This window comes from Anser anser (genome assembly GCF_964211835.1).
Source record: "Anser anser genome assembly, chromosome: 6".
In the NCBI taxonomy this organism is placed as follows: domain Eukaryota; kingdom Metazoa; phylum Chordata; class Aves; order Anseriformes; family Anatidae; genus Anser; species Anser anser.
Window position 1 is genome coordinate 3,646,083 of NC_139726.1, and position 22,971 is coordinate 3,669,053.

The 22,971-nt window shown below is 38.0% G+C and overlaps 1 protein-coding gene across 3 annotated transcripts in view; it reads left to right on the forward strand.

Moving 5' to 3' along the window:
• Window positions 1-22,971, forward strand: part of LOC310901250 (uncharacterized protein) — a 721,588-nt gene that overhangs the window by 697,602 nt on the left and 1,015 nt on the right. For all 3 annotated transcript variants that reach the window (XR_014585685.1, XR_014585686.1, XM_083840541.1), the window contains 3 exons: window positions 21,409-21,469; window positions 21,926-22,082; window positions 22,745-22,889. The gene's annotated coding sequence lies outside the window, so the exon portion shown is untranslated. The remainder of the gene's footprint in view (window positions 1-21,408; window positions 21,470-21,925; window positions 22,083-22,744; window positions 22,890-22,971) is intronic.

The following is a 22,971-nucleotide window of genomic DNA, read 5'->3' on the forward strand; positions in this document are numbered from 1 at the left end:
ATGCATTCCCATCTGTCCCACTCCTGGGTAGTGAGAACGTGGTGACATAACTCAGTTTAATGCCACAATAATATAACCATGCCAGGGAGAGAGCCACCCACCTTGTACTTCTTCATTCTCTCCTACTTCAACTGGTGAATACATCTCTGACTCTCAACTCTCAATATGTGAGGTCTGGTTCTTTTTTTTTTTTTCCCCCCCCTCTAACAGCGTTACTAGGCATGTGTAGAATTATTGATATTTAATAGCCCAGTGCCAATATATCTTTTAGGAATGGATAGATGCATACTCAAGACTGTACAATAGCTAACAAATGTGTTTATTATTGACAAAATAAGAACTGCCATGCTGGAAGATTAAAAGCAAGGAGCCTGAGGTCTCCCCCTCTGGTTAACAGTTCATAGCTTTGTTATTTCAGGTCAGAGACAAACTAAATATAAAGATGTAAGGAAGAGTCTGAGTGGCCACAGAGGTGAATCTGCAGCAATAGCAATACAGGATTAGTTCTGCTCATTGTGTTGCTTGTTTTGAAAGGAAACCCTGGGTTGAAATTACTGCAATTTTTTTTTTTTTTGCCAGACAGTATTTTCTGAAAATGTCAAGTGTGTTACTCAGTGACTTCCAAGTATCAATATTAAATACAAAATTCCACATTGTTCCCTTCCTTTTAGTAGTTGTATTGTTGTGGTCTAAGAGTGTAAGGGAGATATAGTTTGTAGGGGTAGACAGTAACTCAGCACTATATTTGCCTATAAACTCTGCTTTTTTATTTTAGCATGAGATTTATTTATTTTTATTTTTTTTATGGTTCCCTAGTTTGTCTTTGGATCCAATTTACCTGATGAATTAGGATTATATACAAATAACTCCACACTATTTGTGCAACATCATCTGTTCATTTGGTTCAGTGGCAGTGGATATTGTGTATTTACAAAAGGTTACCAAATTGCACACTCTAATTACCTTTGGAGGCAAGATTAAAGTAGCTTGTCTAATTCGATATTTCTTTTTTTGTTGTTGTTTTTCTGCAATTCAAAATAAGAATTTAATAGAAATAATAATCATACAACTCTGCTAGTGTTATAAAAAAAATCCTTGTAGTGTGAGAGATACACAAAACATGTACTGGTTGTACAGTCAGGTGCTGAAATCCTAATATAAATAAGAAGAGACAAGAGAGCATGTAAGATGTATGAGCTTTGATATACAGGTCAAGGTTTTTGTTTGTTCAGGAAATTATTTTAACAATATTTTATACCTTTTTTGAAAGCTTGTCATTTGGGGAGGTACTGAGTTCTATGCATTTTAATTTTTCACAAGAAGCATAACAGCTTCAGAAATATTAGAATTGCTACATATTTTATATTTCATATGACTGTAGAAGAGGTGTCTTCAGTGTGGTTAATTATTAATCTTTCCTTGTGTATAATGGCATTATCAAAAAAAAAAAAAAGGAAGAGAAAAAAAAGAAGAGAAAAAAAATAAAAGAAAAGGGAATGGCATGTTTTTCTATGTTATCTCCTTGGTTGGCTGGCTTTGGTAATGAGGATCCAAAATGAACCTTTGCAATTTATATATTATCAAGCCTGAACCTCAACGTTGTGCTCAATATTTCGAAAGCTTTACTTGATCAAAATATAATGCTGTTTAAATATGTTGGGCAACATGTACCCTACCTACTTGCATTATGTCAAATGAACTGCATCATTCCAATATGGTGCCACATGTGCATGGAAGCCTGTAGCGCTTGGAACAGGTGCTGCCGAAACGCGCTTGACAGAGATAGCGACAGTAAGGTCATCTGTGAAAAGGAATGCACAAAATATCAGTGGAAAGTTACCTTAGCATGTTTGGGGAGGGAATGGTAGGCGATACACACCAAAAGGGTACTGTGTTACTTTTTCCTAGAAGACCTCAAAGATAAAATGCTTCAGGAATAAATAAAGCTAAAGATGGAGCTGGTGAAGGAGTGCAAAGGGGAGCTTGAAAGGCTGAGAAGTGATAAAAGAGATTAGGACACCTTCAGAAGGGCATCTCTTTAAATTGCACAACACTTGCACAGAATTAGCTGCTTCTTGCATGGACATTTGTTTCGTCCAAGATAACAGGGTTAGAAAAACGATAGAGTGGTGGAGCTTAAGCTCTTTTATGAGGGTAAAGGTACTGCACACGTCAGTATCGTTGCTCTCTTACACTTACTGCAGTGATTCCAGAAAATAAAGCCTTCCTCCCGTTTAGTCTGAGTCTCCAGCAATCTGTCCTCCACGATGTTTTTGGCCTTTGTCTGACATTTATAGTCCTGTGTTTATCATCGTAAGCAGAGACACAGTTTGCTCCCCCCTCCCCCTCCAAAAAAAAAAAAAAGGCATCTGAAGCTGTTAAAATTGTAATTAACGGGACTGCATTTATCTGGGATTGATTCCCATGAAAGGGCTTTAGCAGATTTTCCTACAAACTGCTAATGCACAATAGTGCATCAGAACTCTTTATATCTTATTTGTATTTAAAAGTCAGATATTTTGTTCTGGATAAACTTCAGAAATGCTCTTCAATTCTCAGTGAGGCAAGCATTTCAATTTTCTGCAATATTAGCAGGGGTAACTAATGATGGCTAATTTTTGCCTGTAGTATTTCCCTCAATCTGCTTGTGCACTTTCAGTTACTCTGGCAGCAGCAGCATTTGTACATTTTCTGGTCACTAAACACTCAAGTACAATTGTAAGTGATCAGTTTACAGTTGGCCAACAAAAGAGCTGCAGGAATGTCTAAAAGAAAAAAGAAATTTGAATAAATATGCATGTGTATATCCCATATTATGTGGGCAAAAACACAACTCCTGCAAGAGAGAAGGACAGAGGGCAACTTAAATCTATTTTAGCTACGAGAATACATTTTGAAAAATAGTATCATATATTTATCCTACCCTGCGAGGGTGAGGTATAAATCCGGACCACACAGATTTTGAAAGTGTGTTATTGTTTCTTCGTGTTGAATGTGAATCCTCCTCTTCACCCCTTTTTTGTCTCCAGTTATTTTTTTTAAAAAATATATTTTTTTAATGTATTCAATCTATAGGTTTGAGAGAGATACTGGCTTGAGTTATACTTCAAAATAGCCTCTTACTAGCAAATTTGAAAGCTATCTAGTTCAAAGAGAATATTTTAGATAGGAAGATAACATTTTCATAATGCATTATAAAAATACACAGCTGTAAAACTGGGAGAGTCCTTTCACTGATAATGCTTCTAAAGTGGGAGACTTCAATATAATTTGTTAATCTTCACAGCCCATGAACTATTCAGATGAACCAAATATAAATGGCAAAGAAATATTTTTTTTAAATGAAGAGGCAGCTCACTTGTGCCCTTATTAATTATTATTTCCCAGTGAAATTTAATTATTGCCTAGTATTTTGGATGGTGTTGTTTATGATGGAGTGGCAGGAATAGTTCAAATTAAATCAGAACTCTGTGGAGACAGTTCAACAGCTCGTGTCACAGGGAAGCTTTCGTTAGAAATCTCACATCCTGCAAAAGATATTTCTCTGTTTTTCTGTGAAGAGGTGTCATCGTTCGTGACACTGTTCTGCAGACATAATGCCAAAGAAACAGGGGGATGCGCTGTGGGATTTGCATGTTTTATACTAAAATCATCTGAAATGCAGGAAACCTGCACAGCTTCATGCCTCAATCAGAGCAAATCAATGTGCACTAAAAGGGAAATCCGTCACATTAAGTATCAAAATATTAAAGGCTAAATTATGGCTTTTGCAGCAACAGCCTCCCAGGGCACGGAGGGAGACAACAAGGAGAGGTGCAAAGCTCGAGCGGCCGGGGCTGGAAGGCACTGCAAAGTGCCGAGGTAGTCGAATATCCTCCGGGGGCACCGGGAGATGCACTTAGGAGCTGCGTCTCTCTAACACGGAGATGTTGCAAAGGATGCTCCTGCTGAGCATCTCCTTGCTGGTGCTGGGTACCACTGGCAGAATTCGAGCCTTGAATATTTCACCACTCCCTTATGGCTGGGGGGAGCGATTTAAATGTCAGTCATTGCTTCTTTTTATAAGTGTACAGAATACCCTTCTGCTATCCCCTCCTGTTTCTGTCTCTGGACGTTAGGAGAGGCAGAAACAGGCTCCTGCCCCTGCTCCTGCCAGTCCCACAGGCCATGAAAAGGCTTTGCTCCCCATCAGCACCTCCTGTTGTGGGTGAGCGCAGGGGAAACATCCTGACTGTGTGACTTTATAAAAGCAGGAGGCAGAACATTCTGCTTTCAGCATCTATTGTTTTCAATAACAGCCACCATATTTGGCCCTTAGTGTCAAAACCTCAACTGGTAACTTCACGTAGGTTCACAGAATTAGGGCTGCAGCTTTGTAGGTGGTTCTGCTTTCCTTTCCCACCTTTTGGTGCCGATGACTATACTTCACTAGTGAGATTGCAGCCAAAGGTGAAAATTCAGTTACTTTAAGCACTATATGCATCTAAGCAATGACAGAAAGGAAGCCTTGATAGCTTCAACCCACCTGTAAAACAGTGTAATATAGATGGCATAGATGGCATTTAAAAAAAAATAAAGTAAAATTTAGAGGCAAATTTTCTTCTAATCTGAGAAGGAGAGTGTTATAGGGAGCTCTTATAGCTCACCATGACACAAAATCTGGCAGAGCTGGGAGATCAACCCAGGCCTCCTGACTCCCAGCCCACTGCCTTCACCCGTGACTTCAGGATTCTTGCTAAAGCTCGGTTTCACAAATGAACTGTTCATTTTGTATATAATGTAGCATCTATATGTGGATATATTTACATGCATTGTTCAAAGAGTTTCAGTCCAGTCAGCATGTTTCAAGTGAAACAAAAAGTCGTTCCTAATCCGATGACAGAACTTCTCTGTTGAAGTCCAGGCCAGAGACTTCATTCAGTGAGTCACCAGGACGATAGTGCTTCTCTCAGCAGCAATAACTCACCCTTAATCTTTCTGTTGAAAACATGGCACTACAGCAAAATGTGAACCGTGAGCTTTAACAAAAGTTAATGTCCTTTTATGCTGTCAAATCCTTTTATGTGTTTTCATTTACGCCTCTCAGAAATGTGTGCAAATGTTGTGTTGGTGGCAATTCCGTGCAACCTGCAAATCATAGCCCATGTCTCAATCAACACAGAGCTGTGATGCTACAGTTTGGCTTTCTCTGAGCTCCTCTGGAAAAGAAAGTCTCTGTGAAGACCTAAGACGAGAGTTCAGATTTATTTTGGGGAAACAGACAGAAGTCTGTGTGCTTATCTTTTGATTCTGAAAGCTCACAGCATTTCACTACAGTTCAGAGAATAATCTTTTTTTTTTTTTTTTTTTCTTTTTTGGATAGAATGGATGAATGCATTTTGTCATATTGAAACACAAAATTACAAACAAAAAAAAAGCAAGAAAAAAAAAGCATGAAAATGTCAGAACTTCAGTCTAGCTGGACTCTAAAAACGGCTGAAGTTCAAGAGGTTTCCTGCATTTTACAGCTCAGTTGACAATACTAACTCAATTGGGAAGGCTGAGAATATTTGCAAATGAATTCGTGGTTGCAATGAAATCAGGAATTCCTTGGCTGAGAGGCTGGAGCAGCTTTCCCTGAGAAACGCTAGGGGAAGGAAAGCCCTGTGCAGGTCCAAGCTCACATTTTCTTCTCTTCCTCCAAACCAAGAAGGAAAAAAGATGTTCTTTCCTAGGTTATATCAGACAACCTAACCCCCATTTCCACTTATCCCAAAGGATAAAACCGGGTCAGATCTATGAAAAGTGTGTGTCACCAGAAAAGGTTTCCTCTGTACTGCATATGGTACTTCATGCTGAGACCTGGATCAATCAAAAGATGAAATCTATGATGGAGAAAAGCTCCATGGCCGACAAGTTACAAATTTGACTTGTTTCACTGATGCATCTTCAAGCATCACCTGTAGTAAGTAAATAATAGGTAATGAAACAATAAAGATATTTTGATAGGGTGGTGTTTTTGGAAGTAGATTAAATTTGAAATTTCCACAGTGTGGTTTCACTGTTCATGGGCTAAGAGAATACCACAATAAAATTCATATAACAAATGCATTTGCTCCCTGAGGAAACCAAATTAATTACAAACAGACTTTTACAATTAGAGCAAATATTTAAAAGGAAGTTAAACTTTCCTTTTATCTGTTTCTTGATTATAGGTCAGCACTTCCAAATCAGTTAAACATCAGTGTACATCGACTATAGCATAAAATATGTAAATAAATTGACAGTTAGAATAAAGGGAAATGCTAATATTTGGTGATCTTACAAATGAGGGCATGGCTATTCTTTATGCTTTCTCCTGATACAAATGTGGTACATTTTAATAATTTCAGTAAAAGAACCTTTTAATAATTTGAGTAAAAGAACCATAGGGGAAGATATACACATAGCTCTGTATTGCAGTCTTATAGTATTCCTTGGAATTTTGAAATCTAATCATTTAAAATTTGTTCTTTCTGTTTATTTTTTTTTCCTCATTTCTACTGCTGTTTTATGCTTGATGGCTGATTTACACATAAATTCTTTCTGCTGTGTTGAAAGTCACACGGGATATGGCCCTTAGGGGAAATGATCATAATGTATTTGGTAAAATATTGGTTTATATTTATCTGATTTTTCCACAGCAGAAAAACTATTTTATTGTTAAGGTCATTTTAGTTCTCTCTATTACATATATGATATATGTGGAAAAAAATTTTGAGATCTTCAAATATAACTCATCTGATAAATGTTTTAAAAATACTTGAGGATGTGTATTTATATGTATAAAAATTAATCAAAACAGGATTCAGAAATATATATATATACACACACATATAAAAGGTAATTTCTAACTGGACATACCTGGTGTTCTCTGAATATTTTGTCTTTAATTGGCAGAACACCACTTAGTTCTGGGAGGCAGACAAAACAAACTAAAGAAAATCAACGGTGAAATTTCCTTGCATTGAATTTCTGGTGTGTGAGGCATTGTGCTCTGCTTTGGGATGGTATTTAAACATAGCATCTAACACAAGAAGTATTGTCTGAAAGGTAAATGTACAAAAAAAATATAGTATTTTTGTTTCGGTTGCTACTCTGAAATCAGAGATTCAGATGACTGTCAGAAAATATGAGATATCTAATGGGTACTTCAGTTCACCAAAGGTCTCAGCCAAGCAGACTAGGATTTTCCTAAAGCTGAAAGCTTATTCAGAAAGATGGACAGTGGCTTTCCAAATGTTTCATATCCAAGTAGATTTTTGGAGCAGCAAAAAATTATACACATTTAATGGAAATGAACCTCTTTTGTTCCCAATAATATCTTAAGAAGCTTTAGGAAAAAATAATTTAAAAAATAAAAATAAAAACCAGAATTTACTTTGCCTATTAAATTCAGGCTGCAAATATATTTGCATTGACTCTTAGTTTGAAAGTAATCTGGCATATAGAAACCAATAAATGTTAGGTTTCCAGTGGCTTCCACCTGTTAAGGAGTTACAAGACAGCAGTACCCTTTTTAAAGCCATTAATAATGCAGAGGGTCAATATCTAAACAGATATATTGAATTACACACTGTATCATTATAATAGCAAGAGTTTTTGTATTGCAGGTGATTTTTTTTCCTACCATTTGACGCTTTTAAGCTAATTACAATACATACTGTACATTTTAATAATGTTTGGAATAATATTGTATCATATATCCAGCTGGTTATGCTCCTCACAAGAGGTAAAAAGGTACCAGTCACTGAAGGAAGGCATATATGGATTTCTGCTAACTTTGCAGCTCCAGTCTCTCATCTATCCCCCACCTCCCCAAGCACCAGAAAACCAAAAAAGTAAACCCTAAATCTTTATTAAGCAAACCAATATATATGTATTTTTTTCAGATAATTACCAATTTATGTATTTTGGGGGGTATACATAGTATAGAAACGTTCCAAGTTCAGTGTTTGTGCTCTGCAGTGACCTGCAATATTTCAGTATTGCAATCATAACAAGATACAGTTTCTGTAAAGGTAAAGAAAAAAGGTAGTGCATTAATTTAATGGCAAGCATTTTTGTGTTTAAAAAAAAAAAAAACCCACTAATATCACAATGTAGTGCTAAGAAATCCACTGTCGATGTCTCCCATTGACATTTTATATTTGTGTAAAGTAAAATCAGGTCAAACCAAGCCACTAACAGCATCACAGCCCTGTTTCTGCAAAATATGTTGTCACTACAGAATGTGGTGATTTCATTGCATGTGTGCTAGTTTTCTGAAATTAGTGGCTGATCTCAGGGTGCTATAGAGCTGAATCTTCATTGTCTGAGACCTGAAAAAAACACTTACTGTAAAGATTTAATCCAAATCCTGTTGTCTTCAATGGTAATCGAATCAGATCCTAAATGCAGATCACATAAAGTTGATTTCTACAGCCAGGGACTGATTCCCTACTTGTCTTCAAAAGAATTATGTTGCATAAAACCTGAAATTTAAAAACAAAACAAATTAGATTAAATACTCTGCTTATATTCAAAACTGTAATTTTAGTATGAAGGTCCTTCAAAGTTAACTCATTTTCCTGTTCAGCTAACTTATTTGGTTTGATTAGCAGCAAACACTCAGTTGATTCTGGTCCAACAAAGGAAAATTCCATAGTTCAAACCTCTCTGAAGGAAAATCCCATTTATTTAAATATAGGGATTACAGTTGCAAAACGAAGCAATTTTCCTCAGTAATCTCTGAGCCAAAAAGTCCTTATTTTAAGTTAAACTACCTTGAGTGGAAGATTATTTTCCCCAAACTAGTATGCCTGCTAGCCAGGAATAGATGCGGAAATTTCCTTTGGAAACTACCCTCTAAAGGGGTAGCAAAAAATCCATTATGATGATAATTATTATTCATTATATTAATAGTAGTAATACTAAAAAGCAGCAATGCTGATCTTGCTAAACAGGAGAAATATTGTATCTAAAAATACACGAGAACATTGCCTGTTTTTGAAAGGCACAGAGAATTGGCAATAGGAAGGTGGATGCTGAAACTTCAGGTGACTTCTGTAATTCAGCTCACGGATCAAAGCAGATATTAAAGGCAGATTTCCCATGCAAAAGGCTGAATGCAAGAAAATTTCTTGTTTCTCTAGATGTGATCTGCTCTGCTCAGCCAATCACGTATGTGACATGTAAATTCAAAGGCATGACTTTCAGCAAACGACTAGCTCAAGTACAGTATGTGACACTTTCTCAGATTCCTACTGACATTCAGATATTGCCAAAAATATCATGTCCAACTTTGCACAAAGCTCCACAGGCACAAAAATATTTATCATAAAACATTTGTGTTCGGAGAAGAATACTAGGCTCCAGGAGAGAGGGGATTTATGTTCCAGATTTCACTGTCAAAGATTATGCAGTCTCACAAAATGTGTGCTGAGCCTCTTTGGCAAAATCTTTTTTTCCTTAATATTTGATGTTTGCTTAGTTTTGTTTGTTTGCTCGGTTTTATTGCTGTCAGTGTTATTTCTGGTGACTACATGACTCAGAGGGACTAGAAATAAAATTAGAGACTTTCACCTCTAGGTCAACAGTTTCATTCTGGCCCAGAATTCAGGGACCTACGTAAAATAACTCATTGATCTCACTCCAGTTCCCAGTTGGCAAGTATGCATATCGCAAACTGTATCATTAAAATAGGCAATAAATTGTCATCCTTTGCAGCAGTCCCAGCAGTGAGCTCAGTGTTTGAATTGGCGATGCTGCTGAATCACTCGTTCGCCAGGAGATGCGTTTCTCCTGGGCTGGAGAGCATTAGGAGGTGAGGGGACTGGAGATAGTTTTTCCTTACCACTCCCCGTGCTCTCTGCTTGATAGCTATATGCAGGAGTATGCGTTGCACTGAAGTCTCTCTAGCACCTCCCCAAATCAATAAGAAATCCTTCAACCAGGTAATCAGACGTGATTTCATAAGCATACATTGCCCTCCTAGCCAAGGTTTTCTTTCCAAAGGATGCAGTCTTGGTCCACAGCAAGTTCTTTCTCGCCTCAGTAAACACCATTTGCATTTCTCTGTAGTTTCAGGGGTTGTGTATAAATTCATAGAGGCAAAGGTGTTGAAAGATAAAGGATTGAGTAGCTCCATCTTTAAAATTACCTGTTTGACCTGCAGCCGTAGAGCACAGTTCTCACATAACAGCAATCTCCCCCACTGAGATCAGAGCCTGGATCTCTTTTCTCAGATGAAACACAGACAAAAAAATTACATTGCTGTGATCTATAGCAGTAACAAACACTCCTGTGTCTATAGGAGAAACAAAAAAAAAAAAAAAAAAGCTATTATATTTCATTTTGGCATTATTATTGATCATAACAGGTGTTTTGAACTGAAGACCCCCATGGCTTGCAGGCGTCTGTACAAACCATCAGTTTAAACTACAACAGAGACGTCACTGGTGTTCACTAAAAAGCTATCTAACCCTTTTGTAGATCCCCAGATACTTGTAATCCTCCATTCTTCAGCCCATTGCAAAAGCAGGAGCATTTAGCCTCGGATCTTAGCAGCACAACTCATTGCTGGATTAATTTATTTCTCTTCCCTATCAATTCTGTAGGTTTACAACCACTTTCCCATCGTATTTGGAGCCAGCGTGTGCTGCGCTGCCATTGTACAGGTATGACTAAGTACTGTCTGCTCCCATTGAATGTGGTATCATTTGTCTTACGTGATGCAGGCTGGCTGCACAACACGACAGCACACAGTGACAGTAATTTGCACTGATCTGCCCCCACTGCTAGTCCTGCTGCTACAAATAGCAATTGATTATAATGCTGTAGTGTTATTGACTGTCACTATGAACACAAGCTTTATTTCATTTTTAAAGTAACACGCCACAGATTTACTTAGCAGACATGGAGCAATAACAACAACAACAAAAAGAACAAAACCAAAACAATTTGAGGCAGGGAGGAGGCAGAGGCAGCATCGCATAAAACACAGAAAAAAAAAATAATTAACATCCCCAGATTATTACCATACTGCAAATGAACAGAAAAGCGATAGCTGGTATGAAGGGATGAATCTGTCCATATTTCAGAGGAACAATACTGATTTACATCACCTTAGGATCTTGCCTGAAGCATTCAGGTCACGGAAATCTCCCAAATCCATCAGAATGTGGGGGAAAAAACAAGTCAGCCTTTAAAAATCATCATTATTATTATAGTCAAAATCAGAATCTGCTGAGGCAGCAAAATGCATTAATGCTGCTCTGGATTTACCCCGTCCTCTGATTCTCCCTCCCCTCAGTTCAGGATACAGTTTTTGATCCAGGTTGTTAAAACAGATCCTATTTCATACTTTTTCTATGTTCTCTTTCTGAATCTTATGTTCTTAGAACATTAATCTGCGGGATTGTCCCTAGAGTCCATTTCAGATGGGCACAGAAATTTAGTTCAGGTAATTATCCTTTCTTTCCAAGTGAATTAAGAAACGGAGAATTCCTGCTTATCTGACAAAGTGTAGATTTTCCTCCTTAATGCTTGTCACCTGCAAGACAAGTCACACAGGTAAATCTCAAACTGCGCCTTTGAGCCCCATCTAAAGTGGATTTTGGATGTCTCTGTGGAGTAATACTCCAAGGACGTTATAGTTCAGAGAAAATGGTAATGTCTATGTATAAAACGTGAATTACTTTAATAGGCTTTGGCAGCACAACTCTCAACAAGACGATCCACCCCTGCTAATCTAGTGCGTACAGTTTCTCTCTCTCTCTCTCTCTCTCTTTTAAAGTCTGAATATGATTTCTGTAAGCTGCAATTTATAATGCTAACGTTTTACCTTCGTTAAGGAGGGGAAGAAAGCTTCTAAGTGACTGTATAGAGCTGTTGAAGAACATCTTACATTGAAATTCTGATTTAGAGATAGTTACAATACATCTGCTTTGCATATCTTTGCCCTTTAAGACTGTGTTTGTGATATAATGAAGCACACAGCTTGCAGAGTGGCTGGTAAGTCTCCTATCCATGGATTTTGAGCCGCATGTACGTACAAATTCAGATTTCTTTCGTTCCCTCCTTTAGGCATGACAGCCTCTGTTCTCTCAAAAACTATTTTTATGGGGAATTGTTAGTGTATTGGTAGTGATCCTGCTCATAACAGGGCCGAATATGAGAGATTTATCCTATTTAGTGTTTTACATTCCACTTTTATCTTTTAGGGGTCCTTAGTTAAAGACTAAAGATTGGCTGTCTTAATGAGAAATGAGGGAATAGGACTGGACAAGCACCTCAAACTGTTCATGAATTCTGCTTTGGTTTACTTTGTCTTTGGGTTTGGGGTTTGTTTGTTGGTTTTGGAGTGTTTGTTTTCTTACTTATTTGTTTGTTTGCTTTTTTTCTTTGAGAAATTTTGATTATGATCACATAGAACTTTTATAGTACTTTGATTGTAGTGAACAGAAAATCAGTTCTTCGTTCCTCTGCTACCACTTGATTCCTGTGGCTCGTGGGGTTCATATCTGCACAGACCACAAGATCTTACAAATACATCCTGGCTCCCATCCTAAACTGGGAAGCAAATCTCTATACAAAGTATATAAAGTATTAGAACTTTCTGGTTCTGCCTTTTAAATAATTATTTTTTGCAACAGTAATAACCAGTAGAACAATAGCAAGTGGTGAAAATGGAGGGGTGCAGAAAAGGTGCTTTTGAGGTGGTGTTTTTTTGAGGGGGTTTCCTTATATATTCATTTCAAACTTTTTTTATTTGTTTGTTTGTTTGTTTTTTAAAGAAAATTACAGGTATCACTCATTTTACAACTATTCTACAGCTCAAATTAAAGCTTAAGCAGCTATGTATTTATCAATTAGCATTATTTCGCTATCCCTGTCTGACTCTCTGCATTGTTGTAACTCCATCAAATAGTCATTTTGCTTTTTTATGTTAATAATCCCTTCAAATTCACTCCTTTCATCTGGATCCCTGTATGTTATTTGTTGTTCTGCTAAATCCCTATTACAGAGGCCTAGGAGTTCCAACGGCCTGATGAATAATTAGAAATGTTTTATCCCTAAGCTTCAAAAGGGTGCTAGAAATAATTATAAGCAAACATTTTATGTAGCATTCCATATCAATCCAATCCTGTCTTTATGTTGTTTGTACTTTAGATAGTGAGGGAGAGAGGGAGATCTTGGTTACCAGCTCCATCAGCATAAAGAGGCCAGATGTTGAAGTTGCTGCAGCTTTCGTCTCCCTTCTTCTCCTGGCAGTGGCATGCTCAGTGTATCTGAGGGCTTGTGATGCCTCTATCTCACAAAGGCGTAGTTAATTACCGGTCAATCAAAATGAACTTCATTATCCTATCAGCATCCTGTACCGTATTCTCTTGACTTCAAATTGACCTACAAGCCTGCAGCATGTGTAAATAATGCTGGGTCAAACTGGAGAAGAAAGATCAGATTTTGCAAAATGAAATTTGCTAATTTAGTCAAGACTAAATATGTCAGTTCAATCTTATTCCCAAGAAAATGTTGGGAGCTGTAGCACTTATAGCTGTCCTTCAGGGGAATAGACTCTCAACACAAAGTTTTTACACATAAGGCAAGGAGAGAGAGCTGTGTCTTGAAAGCCTACAAAACTAATTGGAACACACCCAATGTCATTACTTTTGACAGCATTTTGAGAAATACCCAATCACTTTGTCATCAATTTTCAATTTTGTCAAGAGAAAGTAGCTTTTCATTGGCAAACAACCTGCTGTCCCCACACTATTTGTGAAAGTGTCCTGGCAGAGAGTAGTGTCATCTCCAAGAACATTTTTCAGGCTCACTTTCTCTGTAAAACTTTTATCAAGGAGTTTTTTAAAAATCCTAGAAAATTGTGTTAAAATGAAGGGATTTCATACTGAAGACGCCAAGTATTTATGGCCCACTACAACAAAGGACATAAATATATGATTAACTTTAAACTTGTAAGCAGTCCTACAGGGTTTCCACTCAAACCATTGCAAGTTTTGGTGATAAGGAATTTTATCTACTGGCTTCAAAGGGACTGTGAAAGTTTATTGCTGAAAAAGAATGAATTAATATAAAAAGAAGAGAAAATAAAAAGACATATTTAGCAATCAATATGACAAGAATTCATGTGTGAAAAGCAATGAACAATGTGGAGATAAGGGGTAGCACAGCAGCACCTCTCTACCAATCTGCTGATGCTTTTGTCTGCCTTCCCTCTTCAGTGAAGTCATTCACCCTTTTTCTTACTTTTTAAGAACAAAAGGCAGTGTGGCATCATTGACTGTTTTGCTGGCAATCCATATTTTTAACCTATTTTTATATTTTTATGAAGTTGTTGCTTTTCCTAGGAGATATCTAATTTGCTCTTGTTTTTCCCACCTGCACATCATGAAGTCATGGTATGAAAAAAAATGTCAGAAGGAAACCAGCCTCATTAGAAGTGGTTTTTAGTGGCTGCAACACATGGAATCTGTAAGAACTGGTGAAAACATTTCGTGTAGCACAGCAGAGAGGTGGTGGGAGTTTACCAAAAGGCATTGCTCTCAGCTGGTTGCCTCAGATGGTGTGCAGCCCAGGGAGAGCACCACAGTGTATCTCTGAAGCAAGCTCACCAGCGAATGCGACAAAGAAAAACCTTCCTTTGGAAAAATCTTTCTGCAGGAGTGACATGTTATAGAAGACATGCCAGGTTGATTTTTTTTTCTTTTCCTGGTTGTACCAGCTTGTTTCTTTTGGTTTTGAATTTAAAACAAAGTCTGTTCTAGTGACTAATCAAAGTGACTGAGCTATTTGTTTTCCTGGGCAAGCAAAGCACAAGGGCTATAGCAAACACCTTTCCTTGCCTCATTTTTCCCTTCTGTCCTAGAAGAATCATTTCTTCTGGGGTGTCTAAACAGTTGTTTATGTAAAAGATGTATACTGCCTCTTGGCACTGAGGTCCAACCATCAGAAAAGCAGTCCCTTTGCCTGGGCATCCCAAACTAGAAGAGATCGCATGGGTGACTGCCTCTCCTCCCTTCTCTCAATATCTCTTCACTCAAGAGAAGCTCAATGCATGCATTCTGCCCATGACAGACAGATGCCCAGGTCCCTCCTATAACCCTAATAGCTACAGGAAGATCCCAAATCCACAAACATCACATCTGCTTGGTATAGCCACTGTTCTTGGGGAAGGTGACTTGCTGGAAATAAGGTCTTTCATTCTCTGAGAATCACATTCTCTGTGATTCAAATCTAAAATTACCTCTACGTCTCCTGATATTGTTACAGTAGAAACAATAGCATCAGGAGGAGCATAGGAGGTGAACATTTTCTTCACTCTGCATAAAAACAAAGGTGGTTGTCAGTGGCTGTGAAGCTTCTGCACTCCAGCTGGGCAGGGTTTGCTCTGCTACTGCTGCCTCAGGTTTGGAAATGCCTTCTCAGATCCAGCCAAGGTGGTGCCAGCCTGGAGTTGGGAGCTGAGAAATTCTGCCAAGTTCAGTGCTGAACCCATGTGAGTGGACCCACGCTGCCGACACTGTGTGGCACAGCACTGCACCATACCAGGAGGACTTGCTGCTTTGGGTTTTGGCTGCCTTGTGCTGCCTTTCAGCATAGACATGCCCTCAGTGTTTGTGTGACTGAAGAAAACTCTCTGGATATTGTGGGTTTGCTCCCAGTAAAAAAAATACGGTGCTTCCTAGAAGGCTTCTGCCCACCTCTGGATGCAGAATGCAGAGTGATTTTGTCATGAATTATCACAAACCCCATCCTTCACATCAAGTGATTTGGTCTTCTGAACAGGCTCTGTAAGAACCAAATGACTTGTCAAAATCACAGATTGCAGCATCTACAATATTTTAGTTTGGTTTCAAATCCCCTGTGACTTTGCCTTTCAAAAAATATAACTTGAAAAAGTTGTCGTTTGGAAACATTGCAAACCCACAAAACTATATTTTAAACTCACTGCAAAAGCTTACTTGCTTTTCTGATTAATATGCAAATGATGTGTGCTTCTAACTTTCATCACTGCTTAAATGCTGTACAGGCATCGTAAATAACCTGCCTATTCAAGTTTTATCTGTCCACTTTACATTGCACTGCTCTTGTACAGGAAATGGACTGTATTTAATATTGATGGCTCTGTATGTGTCATTTAATCGTCCCTATTGATTGGATTTCATCAGAGTGTGGGGCTTGGACAGAGGCTTTGATTATACTGTAAGGAGTCTTTGCAGTTTTCTGTTACTCAACACCATATCAATGCACCTTCTGGTGTGATATCACTTTCACAATCAATACCTAGAAAGAAAATAAAAAAGAGGCCTCCAGGAAAGGAAAGAAAAAAAAAATAAAGCTGAATTGGCCTCTAACTCCCTTTTTGCACATAGATTAAACCTCTCCCATTCAAAGAGTGTTTATTGTGTGGTTTAACATAAGAAATGGGGGGACGGGGGAGGGGGCAGGAGGGGGGACAGAGATAAAGGAAGAAACCTGAGTCTCCATGGGTTGTTTGTTTAATTTCTACATCATTTCTTATTTATAAGCTTCAGTTCTTCCCTTAAATGTCCCTAGCTGACATTTGATAGCTTATAATTTTTAACAGTTACATTTCATTGTTTCAGTTAACTGTTTCTCTTGATCTAATACCAGTGCCATAAACATATTATTTGACTGAATTGGTACTGTAAGAGGACTTTCTCCTTTTCAAAACTTTTTCTGTTCAGAATGGGCCATCTCAGAGTTTTCAATTAATTTTGCCACTGTCCCACGGTGGTTCAACCTAATCCTCATTCCAGAGCCATGCTGGTACATACGCCTACATCCCAGCCTCTAAACACCAACTGTAACAGCCAGGCAGCATGAGGCAATAATCCCTTGAACAGTATTAATATGCAGCAGATGGGTATTCCATACTGCTAGCGAGAGGATTTCCCCATCTGGGCATCCTCAGTTTAAATGTATGCGCTGACGTGCTCATAAATTCAGATCCTCAGTGGATGACAGAAAACATCATTCAGAGTTGTATCAAAGTATAGAGAACATAAAAAGTTCCTCCAAATGGTTGGTTGTTCACTGGTTCTGTGCGTTCATTGTCCTGTGATGAAAGGAAATACATGGGCAATTTATGCTCTCTGCCAGTGCTTCTCATCTTTTCCAGGCTGGTGATCCTCTTTCAGAGATACTACTGATATTTAAGAATAATGGCAATATTAATACCTCATTTTTCTGGGAAATTGAAAATAGAACATACATTGGGTATAACATAACATGATTTTTGCCAATAAAGTCTCTATAGATGTGAGTGGGTATGCTCTGGGAGAATAGGAAAGTACAGACTGGACTTTGACATGGAGAATGGTGAGTGGAAGAAATGAGAGTGATATTGGCTTAGATTGCAGTGACATTTTCAGCCTCTTGCACAGATCCTAAGTGCATTTCCTTGGTCCTTTCAGGTTAGTGGCAAGTATATAAGGATAAGAATATATTCTTTTTAAAATTTCTTTCCCTGGAGTGATCAGAGCATTTTTGTTGACTCAAGACAAAGCTGAAGCTCTAGCTTTATACAAAAGTACCTGCTGTTTGACTCCTTAAAGCATAGAAAAGAGATTTCTGTTCAGCAGAAAGAATTGTAACAAACTGATTTGCTACATAACACTAAAAATTCATTCCTCTTTTGCATAACATTGTTCGTCATAGAGTGTAACAAAGCCAGGTCTCAACAACGGAGTTGCTCTATCTGCCAACTGTACACATCCAAACGTGCCTAGCAAAGAGATGGGTGTAGAAACTAACTGAAGAGAGAGTGAACGGGTAGCCCATGTGCCTTCATTCCATCAAATGATCTCAGAGGTCCTTTCCATTTTATAAGTGAGAGAAGGCAGCAGCTGTTGGAGGCAAACTCCATAACTGGAGTGAAGCTTGAAGACATGGGTTGGTGGCAATTGACCATGTGCCAGAGGAGAGAAAACAGTGTACAACTGGGGCAATCTGAATCTCACTGTGGAGGAGATAATCAGAGAAGGCTGCCTAAAGTGACAGGTATTTACCCAAAAGGGTACAGACGGATGCAAGCATCTGAGCTGCTAGACTTGAAGGATCTTCAGTCTAGAAAACAAAACTATGGTGATAGCGAAGTACACTGCCTGAACAGATGTACCTTACTCATAAAAAAAGTGCCTGTAGGCTTTCTCTTACCAAAGCCAGAAGTGACTTCTAGCCCTGAGCAGTTCTCCTTTGTGAATATTCATTGGAATTTTTAAATGAACTTTTTTCTGCCTCTCTTTTATTACATTTCTGTATTTGAATAGCATTAAAACAACAGTTTTAATGTAGATATTGTCAAATGTAAATGGAACCTGGATGTTGATTTCATAAACATGAGTAAATACATAATGAAAAGGCTGGTTACACCAGCTAGGGAATGGGATCCTGTTAAGTTTGCTCTGTCCAGTACCATTTGAGTGAGGCACTTTGAATTCTCAGTGCTGAATTTTCACAATGACCCTTCTTGGGAATAAGCCTCAATAATTTATTGAAAGTAAACTAATGAATACATATAACAATGAATGAAAAAATAAATATTCAGCAGTTATTCACCTGGATTTACCCAGGCTCTGTCTACCCAGTCCCCTAGAAAAATTAGTAACATCAGAGCCCATTCTCTAATGCTTATTCCTAATGGGCCCAGAGGAGGCCCAAAACCTCCTGAAGGAACCACTAAGGTTCTTCTGATATTGAAGACCAATGTTCAAGTCAAAGTAAGTATGATCTAGTGGAGCTGGAACCTGCTGATAGAAGTTGTACACAAATGTGAATAGATATAAAGCATTCCAAAAGAAGAGATTCAGAGCTTTTTTTTTTTTTTTTTTTTTTGCCATATAAATATAGTGCAAAAGTATGTGATAGTAAAACCTCTCCCTTGTTTCTTTAAAGACTTGTGGAAAGTATCCACCTATATGGATAAATTCAGCTTTCATTATCTTTTCAAACAATGCCACAATGTTGGTGAGCCAAAACCTCCTTTTTATTTGACATGGAATGTGGTAGGTTCTGTCAAATGCCCTCCGAATACATGCTCAGTCACCTTTATTTTTAAGTAGATAAAGCTTCAATTAAATGAATCATGATATAACTAAAACAATGCTATAATATGAAAGTGAAGCAAGCAGAAATAGATTATCGAAGATGTCTTTATTTAAATGTGGTCTTAATATTGGAAGATAAAAAAAATAGTTGTATAATGAAGGCCCAATGGTGTTTGGAACAGTAGGTAATAAGAACATACTTTATGATTTTCAGTATAAGATTCTTCTTTCATTTTTAAAAATTAATTTCATGATTATGAGTTATAGAGAGTAGATCAGTCTGTCCACAGAAGAGCTATTAACCAACGAGAGTAAAAATGTTTTATTGCATGTCTTTATCAACGTACATAGTTCTTGTCAGGAGGACCCACCACCATCAAGGACAGTGCGTTATTAACATTCTGTCCAATGCAACACCAGTCCACTGATATCTTGGAAACAAATAATTTGGCAATTTTAAAGAATAATTTCATAACTGCATTTAGTATAACTCTGAAGTAGTAGAAGGCACTGAAACTCTCATTTGTGACCTTCTACATATATGAAGTCACACTGAAGTAAGGGCTCTGAGCTGCAGATACTTTTGTCTTCTGTTGGGTCAGACCTCAGTCTATGACACCATTTTGTCCTAACTGCCCACTGAAGTTGAGGCATGTTCTCCTGCTGGTTTCAGCAAATACTTCCCTTTTGAGGTTGCTGAGACCACAAGCCCATGTCAGATAGCCTCTCCAGTAATTACCAGATGGTAATGATGTTCAGTCACAACCAACCTGTGCTACATTCAGATTGGTGACCTAAAGGTGAAAAGCTTTGATTCCCATTAATAACGCCTTGAGCCTCTCTGACCTCCAGGATGTGATTAAGAGCCTGTTAAATTCACTCGGTAGCTTTGGATCATATTGTTTGCATTTTGCATTATTGTTGTGTATTGTTTGATAATCTAATTATTTTATTTGATTACTTTAAAGCATAACTATTCTTCTGTTTTGTGTTCAAGAATGCACCATATTAAGAGCTCTCCTCACCTAGGAAATATCTTTATGTTTTGCTCTTTTTTTTTCTCAGCGGGTGAGCGAACTGCTTTCCTTTGTCTAGTTGCTCAAAATAACAAACGTCAAAGCTTGGAAACTGGTAATTTGGCAATTTTAGACAATCGCCTCATAACCACGTTTTAGTACACCTTTGAAGCGGTAGAAGTTCAAAGGCTTTGAAAAGACGACTATTGCTTTGCCTGTTGCTATGAGTCATTTGAAGTAATTGGTCCTGTCTGATGTATGTTTTGAACTGAGGAAGTAGTGCTTTATTACCACAATCAGATACAGGTTTTTAGCTAAGGAAGTGGAGTTTTCCTCACAGATGTAGATGTCTGCTTGATAAGGCAGAAAACAGACAGATGTGCCTCTATGCACTGGGGAAGAGGTGTGGAGAAGGAGCAAATACAAGAGCTGAGAAAATGCCATGAAGCTGCATGACAGTGATTTTGGAAACTTTCCCTGTAAGAAAATTTCTCACAAGCTAGTTAACTAACATTTTAGAGAAATAAATAGTTTTGTTTTTTTTTTTTATACATCAGATAAAGAAGTCCACCATAGGCTTTCCAAGCACTTAAACTGTAGCTAAAATGAAATGAAGTCTGAAAGCATTTGAAGTTTTTGTACGTTTGTTTGTTTTTAAGTTCAATATCATAAGATATCATTGTCAATACATACTAAGTTGGTTTCAGGATAATACGGTGTAAGATTAAAAAAAAAACAGGATTCATGTTTATCTCTTCTCAGTGGATAGTGCATGACATCCTGTAAGGAGACCCCTCTCTCTTCTATGTGTTTTAGTAAAACTATAAAATAAATAAAATAAAATTAAAAAAAATAGCACAATATCTATGCTGACCCCCTCTCAGATGTGCATCCTACAAAGCTGGAGGTTTCTTCTACTCCCTGACAAGGAGGAGTTTTTACCCCAGCCTGGGGCTCAGCATCTCCTGGAGGCAGAAGCCTTGTGCTCAGATGTGCTGGAGCTCAGTCCATCCATGTGTGCCACAGATATAAGCACAGGAGTAGATTTTGGCATGAGGAGGGGTTTTCTATTTCAATCCGCATTTGAATTGGTCCCACTGGCTTTGTTGGATCTGCATCGTTCTCATTAGAGTCACCTCACAGTTTACAGCATGTCTGCACATCCGGGGGCATCTCAGTACTGGTCTCCTTCCCTCGCTCTTCCCAGAAGCAATGGACCAAACACAGCAGGCTGGCAATGTAAACTTTCATGCTTCTTCATGGCTGAGAAAGAGTTGTGGGTTTTTTTGTTTATTTTTTTCCAGGTCAAAGAAATCCTAAGAAATCCTGAGGAGGAGTCTCTACTTCCACTGCTGCATTGCAGAGGTCAGAGAAAAATAGTAAAATGATGACATTTAATGGTAATGTATAATATCCATTTCAGTCTGAGTGGTGTTGAGAGCAGACTACAGAAATAAGACTCATATTTCAAAGGGAAAGGAGCCCCTGGATATGCTGGTGTGTGCTTTTGAGGGGAAAGTCAGTGCCAGAAGACATGTCATGCAGATATTTTGTAGCACCTTCATTTTCTCTCGCAGATGGTGACAGAGTACAGGGGTGTCTTGAGTCCAGCTAGTTTCAATAGATGAACTTCTTTCATTGGTTTTATGATTTTGAGTTTACTTAATATCACGAGACAATATAAATGCCTGTTAGACAGGGCTGGGTTACCACTAAGCTAACAAACATGCTGCCTGATGTTTTTTATCCCTTCTGCACCCATGGGTACTTCTGTGCACCTCCTCCTCAGCGGGAATTTTTCTCTTTCCCTCTCTGTTTCAGCTGCTCCGACCAAAGGACACCCAGACAAATCCCATGGTTGTATGCACAGACTTCCCACAACTTTTGCAACAGAAAAAGTTCAGAAAGAAAATGTGTGTGGGCACAGATCTGGAAGGAGACGTGGGCCTAGTCTAATGTCCACTGTAGGCAGTGGAAGGTGGTCTTTCTTTATGGGATTTGGACCGGGCCTCAGGTTTAGTGTTCACCCAGGCTATCATAACAAGTTGTTGGCTTTCAGTCTGCATTTTGCCCACACATATATTCAGACATAAATATTTGAAGATCTTTCCTCCTTTAAATTAGTTTTCAGTTTTGTAGTAGATCAATGCTGAGGGAACAAAATGATCCTAGTAGAGATTGCAAAGAGATGGGCACTGATAGCTTTGATGATGTCTCCAGTGTTTTTTGACTATTGAAAACATCACATTTCTGTTTAATCTAATGTAATTGGGTTTGGTGGTCTGATCTCATCCCCCATTCATGCCCATCACAAGGCTGTCACATGTTTTGATAGAATAAGAATATTCTTAGGATCACAGAAGTTGCCAAATCAGGTTATGCCAGTAGCAAGTTAACCCAGTATCCTACCCTGTTATAGTTACTGCCAAATACAAGCAGAGAAATCTCCTGGCTATGGAACAATAGTGGCTGTTTCTTTATATACATTGTGTGTTGTAAAGATAGTTAATATACTTTTAGAAATTTTTTTTTTCTTTTGTCTTTTAATCTACTGAAGTACTTTGCCTTAGTTGGCTCAGTAATTATTTTGGTGTAAAAATGCAAAAATGCATAAGCTTTTTTTTTTTTTTTTAATTTAAGAGAGGGCCGTGAGGATGGTTTAATAGGCAGGACTGAAGCAGTTTGGCAGAGCTATTTCAGAAGCTTCAGTTACAGTTTACCCACATTTTGCCTGGCAAGGCATGAGTATCCTTTGAAAAGAAAAACCTCACCAATAACTTATGAAGTAAGTTGGTGAAAAAAAAAAAAAAATCCCTGGCCCCTGCCAACCCCAACAAACTAGAATATTAATAAGTATGGAATTTTAC